Genomic DNA, 13,597 nt, shown 5'->3' with positions numbered 1-13,597 from the left:
GACGTCACCGCCTCGTGTGCGCCTCCCCTCCTGTCTGTGCTCTGGTAATTTTCCTGGGTTTTTATCTGAACAGAATGTTCGCTCGTAACAGGAACGGTTTCTAGGAAGTTATTTTGATTTCCCCTCTGCGGTGCCCTTTCGGGGTCTTCTGCCATCTTCTGCCATAGTCTTTTGTGCTATGTTTTAATTTAGTGGAGTGTGTGCAGAAGAAGGGTGATGCCGGAAGCGGCGGATGTCAGGGAGACTGGGAGAGTTACTGTGACCCGTCTAAACCGCGTTTGCTCTGTTCCGTTCGTAAGTGCCCTCGTAAATACTGGAGACCACCTCGGGGTCAGTGCCGCGCGAAAATACAATGTCGCAGGGATCAGTTTTGCAAAATGAACAGAAGCGGAAGGAGGCGTCGGGAGGGATTAAATGCGTCTAGCGGATGGCCGGGGGTGGCTCCGGTGCCCTGGCCCAAGGTCACCCACTCCAGCAACAGGTGCGAGGCCCGATCTCGGGTTAGGGAGACAGACTGCGTGCCAGCTACTCGAGTTAGACAAACTGCATGGCCTTGTGTGCCGGCATCTGGTGGTGAATGAAACCATCATCTGGCATATTTTTGTTTAAATGGGTTTTTATTGATTTGAGAGAGAGAGAAACATGGATCGGCTGCCTCCTGCACGCCTGCTCCCGGGAGTCAAGCCCGCAACTCAGGCATGTGTCCTGACTGGGAATCGAACAGGCGACCTCTCAGTGCGTGGGACAGCCCTTAGCCAACCACGCTGGCCAGGCCTGGCATATTTTGATTCAAATAAAAGTCTCACCCACCTGAACCCCTCCCTCCAAAAGGTAGTTACTTGGCCTGTTCATCCAAATTGCTCCCGTGCCTTTTCTGGAAAACACATAGATGTCTTTGTTTGTATTCACACCCACACACGTGTCCCCTATCGGATAAAAACGGAGTCGCGCTTTCATTTCCTTCCATGTGTATGGGCGCATGTTTTATCTCACAGCAAACGGTGTTTTTCCCCCACGGCACAACGCATAGGTCCTTCTATGCAACCTCCGCGGAGCCCTCCGCTCTCCTAGTGACGGACACTCAGGCCCCTCACACATCTCGGCCATGTCGATGGCACCTGCGGGGCAGCTTCCTAGAAGTGAATGTTAGGGGTGGAAGGGAACATGCTCCTAAGATGAACAGAAAGGGTGAAGCTATCCAAAACGGTGCTTCACCTTCCCGCCAACTGCGAACATGAGCTTCTGTTCCTCTGAACTTAATGAACTCGAGAGATCATGTCTAAGTTGTGGATTTAATGACCTTGTTAGCTGCTGACTGATGGATGTCTCTCCACCTGACTCTCAAGCTTCTTCCCTGAACGGCGGCTTCTCCTGGGCTCTCCTTGTCTTTCGGCTCTTGAGGAACTTTTTGCAATTTGGCCCATTGAGACTTCACAACAAAATAAGTATCATTTCTATTTTTTTGATGAAGAAACTGAGGCTTGACGAGGTTAAATATGTGGTCAAAACCCTACATTTCAGGTCTCTACTGTGTCCGGTGTGGGTAAGGGGGATCATTTCTTAAATTTGTTGTGACAACGTCTTTATTCTGTGACTTTGGAGAATGGGAGACTCTACCTACCGGCTGTTAATTGAGAAGAGTTTCCCTTTTATCCATGAAGCAACCCTTGGGTTGAAGACTGCGGGTCAGCTGCCTCCTGGCATTTGGCGGGAGGAATGTGTGGCCAGGGTCCAGCGAAGCGTGGTGCCCGTGGTGAAGGCCTGGGGAGGGCTGAGTGCAGCTCATCCCCCATGCGAGGGGTTCTCTGAGCTCCTCTGTTACCAGAACTCATCCAGACGCCACAGAGGTCCCCTTTCAGACTCTTCGGCTGCACAGTTTTGTCTGAGGTAGGGACTACGCACAGAGGCCCACAGTGTGCAGAAGGGCCTGCGGGCAGAACCACTCTGGTTGTGAGACGAGCATGCAGAAGCAGGGCTCTGCCCTGCACACAGTAGGTGCTTATGAGCTGAGTAAGCGGCTGCACTATCTCCACTCGCCCTCCTGGCCAACGGTATTAATGTGCCATGTATCCCGTCAGCCCAGGGCGCCTGTCTTTGTGCCAGGCAGGGGTCGGGTCTGAGGACTCTCGGGCTCTTATAGAACCTTCTGGAGCTAACATGCTTCACCCTGATGGAGCTAAGAGTGGATGCTTCACGCACAGAAGGTGGCACAGCTAAGACGAAAGGATCAGAGGAAGTGACCACGTCGCACCTGCTCAGCGTGTTCCCGGGGCAAGAGCACAGGGGGACAGGGTCATTTGCTAAGAGGTGATGCCACTGGGAGGCCAGCGGGAGTTACAACAGAGCAGGACTTCCTTCCAAAAACAGCCGACTGCCGGGCCGGTCCCCACGACGGCCTTCCCTCTGATCTCATTTCGAACGTCGTTCATCCCAGAGCCAGGCAGAACCACAGCCTTTCCCCTGAAATCCTACCTGTTCCGCGAGCAGTTTCGAACCATTCCTTCATTATTAAAGAGGAGTGTGTCGTCTCTCTCGTGCCATGAGTGGGGAAATTAATTTTCTGCAAAATGTGTCTCAGAAAGGAAGTCAGAGGCTGATCGGACGCCAAAAATAACGAGCGTTCGGTCTTCCAAACACGGAAACAGAAAACGAATGGTCCCAGCCACTTTGTTTGGACTATGAGCCCCCATAATCCCAGCACAGAAAGATATAAAACAAACCAACAGACAAAATAACCAAACACATGACCCGGTGTTGAAACTGCAACCGGAACAGAAACTTCTGAGGGGACTCGCTTTGCCGCCCTGATCCCCCTGCGTCACTACTGAGACGTTACTGAGCGGCTTTTGCGCCTCTTTGAGTTGGCCCCCCACCTCCTCTAGCTCGTCTCTACACGGAAGTGTGGGCTCCAGTCGCCCCCCTGTACCTGTGCAGTTCACAGTGTGCAAAACATGAGGCCTTTGTTACCCTCAGGCGGGCGTAGCCAGCGGGCCCCGGATCGTGAGAGTTGCTCTGACCCACCTCTGGGGGTCACCTACCCCCTTAGAGGACATGCTACCAGCAGCGCTGAGCAGCTGGGCACCAGCCCTTGATCAGGGTGCCAGGAGGAGCCCCCTTCGCCATTTACGCAGTGGTCCCTGGTGCCAGCGATGCTCCGAACGCCTTGCTAGTGTCAACTGGGCCCTTCACGCAGCCTTCTGAGCTGAGCCCTCCTAATACCCTCCTTCCACGGGCGCGGACCACCCACAGGCCTGCTCACACGGTGCACGGTGCTAAGGGGCTCAGCGGCGCCCGCACCCCGGGGTCCGGGGACAAGGCCGGAGTCATTTCTACCTGGTCTCGTTCTCAAGGTTCTGTTGCGGGACTCGAAAGGAACGTGTCCGGGGAGGAAAGGGAGGCAGAGAGGAGCGGGGACAGAGTCAGGCTCTGCCCTTGAACGCCAGGCTCTCGGGAGCATGAAATCCCCAAGAGAATGCAACCGTTCGGGGCAGATTTCACAGGGAATTTCTGTTACCTTATTAAGTCAAACGAGTTAGAAGCCATATGGCTCCTGAAAAATGGAACATATTTGTTTACAAACATAGATAGTAAGTGACAAGATGTATAGAAAATAAATATGACACCCTCTGAATTTTTAAAACGACTTCTTTTCTGCTAAGCTAGCCAGTGAAATAGGTAAGGTGAAGAAATATCGCATAGCAGTGCTCCCCTCGAGGACCCGGGCGTGGGGTTGATAATAAGGTAAGGTTGGGCCGAGCGGTAACCTTGATAGTTTCTTTGCAAATGTCTGTCTCTGAATGGTCATTAACATAAATTAGCCATGTTCTCCGGGACCATGACGAACGGGTTCTCCCTCTCTCCCAGGCTTCTCTGGACCCCCCCCCGAGGAAACCTGAAACCAGGACCCGAGGGGCTAACTGCGCCCTGAGACCTTCACCCCGGAAAGGAAGCTGTGGGGACAGGGCAGGTGGGAGGGGGACAGTCCACCGCTGCTCACAGACCCGCCATCGGGAAGCTGAGCCACTCTCCACGGCTGACGGTGGGCAGGTGCCAGTGTCAGTTTCCTCTGCTGCCCGGCGTGGGCGACCCAGGGAGGGGCCCTGCTGGCACCACTGACTGCCGGGGGAGACGGGCTGAGACCGAGTGAGGGACCCCGACTTTCATTCCCAGCCCCATGGCCGCTCTGGAGTCTGACCCAGGCCGGTGGGGTGGGCGCAAGGGGACTCCGCCTCCTGCCCTGGGACCTGGCTGAATCTGAGTAGGTTACATGCAGACACGGGGTGACCCTGAGATGCAGCTGTACCCTCTTTCTGCTGCTTTTTATTTGTAACTCACGTCGCTCAGGTGAGTTTCCTTCTTCCATCTTGTCCCCATTGTTTCCCCTCCACTTACAACCTTCCACTGAAACTACCCGGGGGTAGGGGTGACGGGGGGGGGGGGGGTGGGAACGGGCTCACATGGACCGCGAGCCTCAGGTGTGGTGAAAACCAGTTCAGGATCCGTCCCTCTCGGGCACCATCTCCACAGCACATACAGCCTCACCTCTGGGCAATTTTAGTACTAATTAAAGCACAAAGCATCCCTGTGTCCCCAAGGTCCTGGATGGTCCCCTGGAAGAAGAGTGGGACCCTCCGCTTGGTCCCACAGCCCAGACCCATCGCAGAACCCAGCCCGGGACCCTGAGGCCAGTGTCTTGCTTTTCCATGTGGCTCTGGAACCCGGCACGCAGTAGGCATTCATTCAATCCTGGGTTTTGAGATCCAAGGTTTCTGTTTGTATGTAGGGGCTTTGGCTGACTCACTAGTTTAGTTGGTCACCATCATAAGTGTTCATGTTCATGCCACAGGCTACTTCCTAAAGAAGTTCCTTTCAACAGGCCTGTGATGAAGACCTTGTCAGCTTACCATTAACGCCTAAGAGGAACCCTTACCTGACTCTAAGATCAGAGCCACTTCCCTTACCCTCCCCATACCTCTTGCCCAGGCAATCGAGCGCTGGGACTGGTCCTGAGCTTGAACTACCTCTATTCCGTTGCAGTTAACTGGCTGCCAGTAACGATGCAAGCACGGGGTCATTAAGAAGTACCTTTCGAGTGCTTGCTTTATAAAATTCCTCAATGGGTTTAAAAATTTGATACCAGCACCACCTAAATAAAGCAAACCCAAGTGCAAACCTGGATTACCAGGAAAGAAAAATTAGGGCACAAAAATTCGCTTAAAATTCAGAATGCGATTCATTTCCTTAACTGAGTGCCCCTCAGGCATTTAAATATATGATTCAATTTGTTAAAATTCGATCTACACTGCATGCCCGGAACACGTTTATTAGATAAAGTGAGGCACACCTGAGCTTGCAGAGCCCACTCTGCAGAGAGAATTGGTTAATGCACTTAGAGCAGAGCTGGAAGGAGCAGGAGGGAGGCTTAGGGCACAGCCTCGCAGGCGGCCTACAGGAGCTGCTGTAGAGAACACAAAACACTGGAAGGCTCCACAGCAGTGAAACCGTAAGGTCCCAGTCCTCAGACACCCGCAAGGTCCCAGTCCTCAGACGCCCGCCAGGGATGGGCGTCGGAGGCGGGGTGGGACGACCCCCTGGAGCAGGTCGTTGGGCTCCCTAAGCAGGAGCAGGATGCTCCCATCAGCTCGAGGCTGATGCAGGTAGTAAGCTGGAGGTTGGATGTTCTCTGGCCGCAGGCGGTTGGAGCCGCGTGGATGCTGTTGCATAAATGCCTCCATATGCAGAAACGTGGCAGGAACACCCGCATTTACTTCGCGTTTCTGCAGAGAAACTCATTACCCACAGCGGCCGCGGCCGTGTTCCCGCCTTGCCCTGCGGCGCGGACTCGCATTGATGTCGGGGTGTTTCCAAGAGCGTCGTGAAATGCAGAGCCTGCTGACTTCGGGGGACAGGGACAGAAGGACAGGGTGCTCCTGGGCTGGGCACTGGGGAGGGGGTGATGGGGGGACAGGGACAGAGGGATGGGCAGTGGTGGTCTCTGCAGGGGGAGCCGTCTCTCCTCTCCTGGGGTCCCAGGGTCCCAGGGTCCCGGCAACGAGGCCGCACACAGAGGGTGAGAAGTGATGGGGACACACTACGTGGCTGTAAATGACAACCGGCGCCGAGGCTGGAGAGCAGGAAGACAGGCGGAGACGGGGAGGAGAACCTGCCGCAGAGAACGGCACCAGCAAGCGAGGGGAGCCACCGGCTTGGACCACGCGAGGACGTGTGAGCATCTGTCCCAAGAGCAGGAGCCTGAAGCCTCGGCGCGCAGGCCGCAGGGGCTGCTCGGGGGTCGGCTTTTCTCTCCGGGACGGTCGATACTAAGAGAGCGTCACGAGGTTAGAAAGACAGAAATGTTTAAAAAGAAACGAAAGGAGACGCAAACCGCCGAGCGCTCCTGTCCGGCATTCTTGCAGACCGGGGACCAGGCGCCCCGAGAGCTGCGGGCGCTTGGCGACGGGCGGTGGGACTGCCGGTGGGGTTCTCCACGCACCGAGAACAGGGGAGATTTTCCGAAGCAGACAGAAGGTGCGCCCGCGGGCCCTCGGGTGGCAGGGGGGCACTGGGACGGCTGGCGACGGGGGGGGGGGGGGGGCCAGAAATAAAGTCGCAGCTGGAGAAGAAATGCGACGGGCAAGTGGTTGGATTTTGGAGTGCGAGGGAGGGAAAACGCTGGAAGATTCCTTCGCGTGGGCTGGTGGAGAAATCTCACGCCCAGTTACAGACACTCTTTGGGGACATGCAGCCTGCCACCGACCCCCGCCAGCTGGGCTCTCCCGTAATAAGCTAAAAGGTGTGGAAACAGTCGAGGTGCCAGCATGTTTCCTGAGATGCTGGCCCCGCGCTGCGCCAAGGTGATATTCGGCCTTCGGACCGACACGGTGCTGAGTTTCCTGCGTGGAGACGAGGGGCCTCCTGCACTTATTACGCTTGTGTGGGTGACCCTGACCTCAGCCCGTGTCACTGGCGCCAGATCTAAAGCTTAGGCAGCAGAGGATTAGCAACAGTGATGAATTCTCTCACATTTTTGAGGATCGGGGGACTCCTGAGTACCTAGGATGTGGTACAGCTTGAAGTGTAAGCCTGTGTAGGAGGAAAGAAGCAGATCTAACCAGGGCGCTATGATTTGGGGGAATCGAGGAGAAACCAGGAGGAGGTGCGGCGAGCAAACAGTCTTGAAGCGGCCACGTGAGGAAGGAGTTAAGACCGAGCCCTAGATCGGTTGCCGCTCATGATATTTTAAAAAACGTGTGAGAAATACTTAGTATTGAAATACTTCTTCTTCCATAGTGACGAGAATGGAGGAGCCCCTTCGGACGGAGCGGCCGGTTTAGGCGCGTTACTGGCTGAGCGCGGCTGGTTTAAACGCCGGGAGAGGAGATCACGGCGCTGGCGGGACTGTCCCGCGCGGTGGGCGACGCCCGGGCGGCGCGGCTGAAGCCCAAGGATTCGTGAAACAGGAAACCACAGGAGTTACCACTTTCTGTTCCTCTCCCCATAGGAAAAACGCCACCAGGGCCACGTGACTGACTGACGGTCAGTTAAATTAGGCTCAGGAAACTCTTCCTCCGGTGCGGTGAGGGTTAAAAGGAATGATTCATGAGAAGCACTCTGCCCCGCCTCTGGCCTGCAGGACACACTAAATACTGTCAGCTGTTAAGTTACATGATGTAAAAATCTTGGGACAAATTAATAAGTAAACCATCTCGTTAAAAACAGCGAGGAATATCTACCCTAGTAATATAACTGGCAGAACAGTTGTCTGAGATCTACGTGAGTGAAATACAAAGTTTAAACAAGGAATCGATTCTAACAACATCGATTTTTAAGGGATTTCTAGCCTTCCACCATTGGCTGGACAAAGATCACAGGATCGTGTCACAAGATTGGGTATTAATCCCTGGCCTTGATAACAGGATTCTAAAGAAGTTTGTCTTCCTGACATAAAACAACTCAAACAGGACGCCTCCGACTGAATATACCTTTTTTTCCTTCAATGAGCCAACACTGAACCACTTCACCTGAACACAGCAAATTATAGATTTAACTATATCCACTCCTCTTTCTAAACTTTCCAAACTTTAAGCACTCTTTTTCTGGTTGAACATTTTTTGAGTCAAACAAATCAAACCATTGTAGCTGCAAAAAGAGTAGCTAAGTGCTAATAATATTAATCACATAGTTTCGGAGTTAATTTCACATTCCACATGCCAAAGATTTTCAACCAAGAAATTAAACAGTAATTAGAACGTATCTTCCAATTACAATCTAAGGCTGTTAATTCTTCAAATGTGTTGGATTGCCATTTCACAGGTTTTCATAATGGAAATTCTTGCATAAGAAAACTACCATTTAACAGGCACACTTGGTATATTATGCAGTGGGCATAGCAATTATTTATTTAGAGAAACTTAGCTATATCAATACTAAAAATCATTCATATGCTCAGTGATTATTACCCTGGAAACATTTTCTTGGAAATGGATTATGCTTTCTTTTTAAAATATAGGAAACTAAGAAAAATTTAATAGTATGATAGATATTTTTAGTAAAAGTAGGGAGAAAGTTCCAAGAAAAAATAGGCTGATTTCAGAAAGAGGTTCATATGAGGGCTTTTGCACAATGTACTGGTAAATGCAGACAAATCCCAAGCGTTAGACTACGTCGTGGGCAGTACCAGAGCCCTTGCTTTGTGAGTTATTGTCAAAATTAGGAGAACACTGCTCTCTGGATTAATCCACAACCATGCTTGACTCAAGTATCCATCTGGCAAAGTGAGTGAAGAATAAATGGGAGAGTGCTTCAGTCTACATACCTGTGGCACTGGGAAGAAGTGTGGGGGCTCCGTGGTTAGTTAGGATAAGGACTGTGAACTCTCCCACCTAGAGCGATGGGTCTCCTGTTAAAGAGCTATGTTTGAAAACAAAAACGCTGTGCAAACTGAACTACCCAAAAGTAAGGTTTAAACTTGCTCCATAGCTTATTAAAATGTTTCCAAATTAATCCCATAGAAGTTATTATTTTAACTTCCCTATCAGGTAATTCTGAAATAAACATCAAACATGGTTAGCCAAGAGAAAACCAATCCAAATTCATCCAACAAGGAAAACCTACTGAATTATGAACTGAAAAAAAAGCACACACAGGTTAGTGACTGCAGTGTACTTGGCCTGCCGTGGGCACTGAGTTGTGATTTGTCTCCTACAATCGAGTTGAACTGTTCTTACAACACCTATCTTACCCTCCTTCCCTACTTTCACTGTCACTATTTTGTGCTACTTTCATAAAGATGAACAGAAGTGCTACTATTTAGTTGGGGCTATAATTTCAGATCCATTATTTTGAAATAACAAAATTAAGTTTAGGACAGAGTGAAGTCCACAGCTGGTTTTACAGTGTAAATTTGGTGATGACTGTTTTGTCGTGTTCTGTAGAGAAAACTACAGAAATGGCGAAATGTCCATTTTTGCATCTATCAATGTATCCCGAATAATGTCTTAGTTTTTAAAGGCCTGTGTGAATGTCCATGACCATGAAGCTTCTAGTTATCTGATTTAGCTATAGATCCTAACCCTCTGAGAAAACAAACAAGTGCATTTGGAATCAAACTAATTTTGATGTGCATCCCAACAGCTGCTGAGGGCCTTGGGCAAAGCACTGAATTCCCTTTTCCATCGACAGGTCCTAATACTTGCTTCCTACGGCAGTTGTGGGTGACACACAGAATAACCCTGAAGACGATGGATGGTGCACGGTGGTCGCTGCATTCACGATGGTTTATTTTCCACTTTGGGGGAGTGGATGCCTCCCTTTGCAAGTTGAACTGGACTTAGTACATTTTGTTAAGTCACATTTTTTACATTTTTCCGTTTCTTACAAAGGATGTTGACAGTGTGTCTGGGTTTAGTTGGCAACATATACTCTAGGGGGTAACTCTACTGGGAAGACCTGGTCCACAGGTGACTATACTATGTACACCGCTTTTCTCGACAGTCGAAGTGGGAAGGAAATGCTCCTGGATTAAAAATATAATGATCTGATGCTGTCTGGCAAAAAGAGTGGGGCTGCATTGGGGCTCAGTGGTGCTCTGTCTGATGCTTTAAACCAGGTGAACTTGCTGCTGGTTCTTTGTGTTCGGAGTTTCTCTAGAGCTGTTTTGATCACTACTCTACAGTGGAGATTGATGCTATGAAACATTTGTGTTTCATAATGCATACGATTTGTGGAGAAGATAGCTACAGCCACTTTGATCTGACAGCGTCTAATAATTGTTAAAGCGGATCCATGAAACTTCCACTTAATCGGGACATTAAAGAAATCTGTTGATCAGAACAGCCTCAGAACCACTTTTCCTGGCAAAGCAATTTGCGTTTCCAGAGTATCTGGCCGCTCGGGCTTGGACGTAGGATCTATTTATGTTGGAAGTCTTGGCAGTGGCTCATTTCTGTCATATGACCTTGGACAAGCCATTGGATCCAATTCTTAGTTTCTTTATCTGTAAAACAACTCTGACAATTCAAAGACTAATGCCAGGCTGTCCTTTCTAGTGCTAGACTGTGGGGGTTTGAGGTGATGCTGCTGAAATTACTCGGGCGTGTATCACTGTTCTGACGAGGAGTCATACTGTACAACAGAGAACACCTCTGGCCAACAGGCTACTTGAACTCTGCTGGGGATGCTTGAATTCTTTTATCCCTGGCTAATCTTCTGAAAGACATGTTGATCTTCCTGGGTTTACTCTCCACTTGTATGTAAATAAATTACTGACTCCTTAGATAATGTGGTTCAACTCTGAAATGACAACAGAACACCTTAAACTGTTTGTCGTCACACCCACTCAAGCCTTTTCATATTCGAAGCCCTCTCTGAGTTTATCACGGGGATGTAGAGCTATGCTACCTTTGTGAAGGGTATATCATGAATTCTGTATCGTGTTGAAGAGGGGGTTCCCAGGCTTTGCAGAGAGAGTCCACTTGCAGTGGCTGTGGGGATTCGAGGGAGCGACGGCACACAACCCCTCTAGCTGTATCTACCAAGGATGGAGTTGACCCTCACACACCTTAGGAGCCTGTCCTGGGCTGAATGACATCCTCCAAATTCTCCTTTCTGGAACCTCAAAATGTGGCCAATATTTGGAAACATGGTCATTGTCGATGCAATTAGTAAAGTTAAGATGAGGTCACACTGGGGTAGGGTGGGCCTCACCCAACGCTTACAAACACTGGTATCTTTGTAAGAAGAGGAGAGACACAGAGACAGATGCACAGGGAAGTGTCGTGTGGAGCTGGAGGCAGAGATTGGAGGGTCCCGGGGACTGCTGGCACCCCCAGAAGCGAGGAGAGAGGCAGGGACAGGTTCTTTCCTGGCTTTGGAGAGAGTAGCCCTCCCTCACCTTGGTTTTGGCCTTGCGGTCTCCAGCACTGTGAGACAATGACCTTCTGTTGTTTATACCATGGCAGCCCTAGGACACTAAAATGCAGCCTTTACGACTAGATTCTCATTTCTGTGGTTATCACACTCCCAGGCCCTATGTTTCTAGACACAGACAGACAACTCTGAGATTAATTTACCCTCTGGGCGAGTACACGCAACTTATATCACACTCCTGACCCCAGCATGAGTTTCTACAAGTGACTTTAGGGTGAGAATAAGCCTGAATGGAGCAGTCTCAGTGCAGCCACCAGGGACAGGACAAAATAAACAACACTGGCCATACAGACTGTGAACAAATCCACACACACAGATTAAGCACCTATTTCTTCTACGTGTGCCATGCTCCGCAAATGACAGAGAAAGCCCAGCACAAACGTTTTGCCCCCGTGGAAGCAGCGGTCTAATGGTTAGTAAGCAAGAGGGAGGCGCAGACCGAGGGGCCCCCAGTGGGCCTGCCAGCTCCACATTTCCGGTCAGAATTCCGTTTAGACAACTGGTTAACTCTGAGCTTCAAACACGACCCTTCCAACCTGACTCTCAGGAGCCGTGGCGCTCTAGCCCTAACGAGTTCCTCCATGCGCTCATTCCGTGAACAAACATCCGAATGCTTTCAAATCTGACAAGCCTAATGATTTCAAAGGAACCTTGACGTCAATTTCCAAAATATAAACCCATAGACTCAAAACGGAACAGAATTCCATGGGAAACAGACCTCAACTCCAAAGTGAAATAACCTTTCTATGAGTCGGTCGTGAGTTGGGGGTAAACCGTCAGCTCTGAAAACTTCATCAACACTTTCAAGGACCCTGAGAGAACAGGCCCCATGGAACTCAGAAATGTAAACGAGAACTGAATTTGGGTTGACCAAGAACGCTGAGGCTCTCATGCAAGTTCTTTCAAAAGACTACCAGCATGAAATAATTGTTCCTATTTTTTAGAAACTACTTGAACTTCAAGGCCAAAGTCCTGATACAAATATTCTAAAATTTTGTAAATTTGATGCATCCCCATTACCTCTGTGTTTTTTTGTTTTGTTTTGTTAATAGGAGCTTTATCCTTAATAATTCCAAACTCAACAACACAACTGTTCAACCACAGTAAAATGCATAACGAATTGCAGACTATTTCTATAATGGAATACTACACAGCAACGAAAAGGGGTAAACTGCTTCATGCAACCCTGATGAAGCGCATAGATAGGTTCTTTTAAAAATTAATGTAACACTTATTTACAGATTAAAAAAAAAAACACCTGTAGAGTTTTAAAAACCCACAAAATTAGAATTCTCTATGTTTTAATGTATCTGAATTGAAGTTTAAAATTTTAACATCTTTCCCATGGGCTTTTATTGATTTTAGAGGCATATGTCCCAGAGCTATCCTAGGTAAATCTAAGACTATTTGATTTCCACATACGGGAACAGGTTGTTTTGTTATTACTTTTACATACTTCATGACTTAAATAAGCTGTTAGCATTGCTGTTACCTGGGGCCTCTGAAGTGTCCCAGGTGGCACCTGTCTGAGGACTATCGGTGCGGATAGGAGCAAAGGGCCCGCAGCAGGGACTGCCTGTGGAAACGGGGTTACTGGCAAGCCCTCGTCTGCCCGCACAGCCCCGTATTTCAGCTGTAAATATTTAATACCGTTTATTGGCTCCTGCCTCTCAAAAGCAATACACTGCGTCATTAATTTTGTAGCTTCATTTCCGAAGGCTATAAATTGAACAGTCCTATTGTCTTAATTTTATGTAACTGTTAATAACATTTGTAAAAGGACACGGGAACGAAGAAATTGCTATTTCAGAAACTCTCTCTTTCGCCCCAAAGCAGCCACTGGGAAGACGGCACATTTTAGACACCCAGAATTCACTGTTCAGAATTAAGGCAAATGAGCTCGAAAGCTGAGACCCAAGTTTAGATCCTCCAACAAGGACCCTGATCCCGGTGAGTCCTGGTGGTCACGCTCAGGCCTCCTTTTTGGACATATCTCCTTCCCCAAAACACCGGCCACATGTTCGAGCTGGGAGATTACGGCAGGAAGAGACGGATTTGAAAACCAGTCACCCCTGGATGAATGCCAGGGCCCTTCGCTCACCTGGCCACCTCCCTGGCGTCTGGCGATCAGCGGTATGGTGAGTCCTGTGAAACCAAAGGGGTTGTCGCC

At 49.6% G+C, this 13,597-nt stretch overlaps 1 protein-coding gene across 5 annotated transcripts in view; it reads right to left on the bottom strand.

Moving 5' to 3' along the window:
* The window catches only part of PACRG (parkin coregulated), a 328,057-nt gene that overhangs the window by 142,571 nt on the left and 171,889 nt on the right, over positions 1–13,597 (bottom strand). The gene's annotated exons all lie outside the window — the stretch shown is intronic.

This window comes from Miniopterus schreibersii, assembly GCF_964146895.1.
Source record: "Miniopterus schreibersii genome assembly, chromosome: 6".
Classification (NCBI taxonomy): domain Eukaryota; kingdom Metazoa; phylum Chordata; class Mammalia; order Chiroptera; family Miniopteridae; genus Miniopterus; species Miniopterus schreibersii.
Note: the sequence above shows the minus strand (reverse complement) of the source record. Positions and strands in the feature narration are given on the sequence as shown.